Raw genomic sequence first — 2,058 nt, 5'->3', positions numbered from 1 at the left:
TACCATAAAGCTGTCTCAACACTAGTCTCCCATGTTGACAGTCTGAGTGATGCTTTTTCATATGCTTACGTAGACATAATCTGTCCCCTGGCAAGACAGGCCTGAACTCCTGCAAAAACAGGTAAAAGAGACACAGCCTGTGCAATATACTTGTGAATGTCATATGTGTGTGTGTGTGTGTGTGTGTATGTGTGTGTGTGAGTGAGTGCACGTGCATGTGCATGTGCATGTGCATCTATGTGTATGCATGTGTTTGTGTGTGTGTGTGCCCTCTTTTTGGGTGGTTTCTGACCAGTTGCTGAAACTATTGGTCATTCTCAAAACAGAATGGTGAGTCCAAGACTCCTTTAGAGGGGCAAGATGCCTGCAGTTCTGGGGGCAGGGGTGTGTGCTGCTGCTTTCCTGGGGTGGGGGTTCCTGGCAGACATGCACAGCTCAGACCAACCCAGAGTAGAAATGGGCATATACTTCTACTCCAAGGATTCATGTACTGCCGAGTCTTCTTCAGAACCGATTTCTGACTAACATGTTAGACCCTACTTATTTCAAATGATAGACAAGATCAGCAGTCTAAAATGAAAGTAGACAAGACACATGTAGAAATTCCACACACACCTCCCACACCTCATTGACTTACATGTAACTTACATGTATGCACCCTGGAGTAGGCACAGTTCATTCCATAGACCACTGGCTGGTCTAGAACCTGCCACTGAACTTACGTTGCATATGTAGACAGCATGAATTGATTACTACACTTTCTCTAGCCTGGAGGCATCCTCACTCTATTACAACATCTGCCACTCTGGATGTTGGCAAACTATGGCCTCAGTGGAGGGGGTGAGGGGCTGATTGCTTTTGTAAATAGATTTTATTGGGAGCCAGCCACTGTCGTTCATTTGTTAGTTCATTGTGCCTGCTTTCACAGTAAAATGGCAGACCATCTAGTCTACAAACCTACATCCCTGTTACCTGGCCTTTTTGGAAAACCTTTTTCACTGCTGTGACAGAATGAGTGGTATAAACAACTTAAAAGAAGAAACTGTTTATTTAGGCTTGCAGTCTTAGAAATTTCAGCCCATAGTTTTTGGCTCTGTTGACTCTGGTTCATGGAAAGGCATAATACTAGGGTGTTGGGAGCACTAGGCTATTTATCCTATGGCAGACAGGAAGCCGAGGAGGGGAATACAGTTAGGGGCTAGGTAAGATGAAACACAAGGGCATGTCATCAGTGACCTGTTAGGCTTCCCTCTTAAGGTTTCTAAGTAGTGTCACCAGGGTTTCTCTGTGTAACTTCTGCCTGTCCTGGAATTAACTGTATACCAGGTTCACTTTGAAATCACAGAAATCTTGCTTCTGCTTCCCAAGTGCTGGAATTAAAGGCATGTGCCACCACACCCAGCTACTCTCTTTCTATTTTTTTTAAACCACTTTATCCTGTTTCCTTTTCTCTCCCAAGCCTATATATATTTAAAACACACTATAAACCATTAGAGGTTTTTCTTTATCTGAATCTGTCTTTACTGTAAATCTTTGCCTTTTTCTGGCCATGAATCTTTTATCTGCTAAACAACATTGCTAAAATTAAAGCCACTGCTATTTTAGCAGATGTCTACGCAAGATGTTTAGCACCAGCACTGAGAGCTGTGCTCACCACCTTGATCTACACTGCCATCCAGCATCATGTTGCCGGCTTGGAGATGTGGTCACTGCTATTGCAAGCTCTCGAAAACACCGTTAAGTTGTTAGCAGGGCTTGCCACTAATGCCGAGTCAGGAAATCTCCCTTAAAAGGAGCCATGTAAATCTCTGCTTGTCTCTAGCAAAACAGAGCCCAACTGAGAAAAAAAGCTGCTACCAAGAAGCCTTGCTTATCTCTGTTCTTTTGTGTCTAAAATCCCTTTTATAAGCTTTTGTTAAATTTTAAATGGAAGTTCTTAATACCCATGTTGTAGGCACCATTTTGTTATGAGCAGTTTTCCCGCCAGCCTAGTCCCAGAGCCGCATGAGCCCCAAATAACACATAGATGCTGTATTAGATATAAAGCTGTTGGCCTGT

Source organism: Phodopus roborovskii, unplaced genomic scaffold, assembly GCF_943737965.1.
Source record: "Phodopus roborovskii unplaced genomic scaffold, PHOROB, whole genome shotgun sequence".
Lineage (NCBI taxonomy): Eukaryota > Metazoa > Chordata > Mammalia > Rodentia > Cricetidae > Phodopus > Phodopus roborovskii.
Note: the sequence above shows the minus strand (reverse complement) of the source record.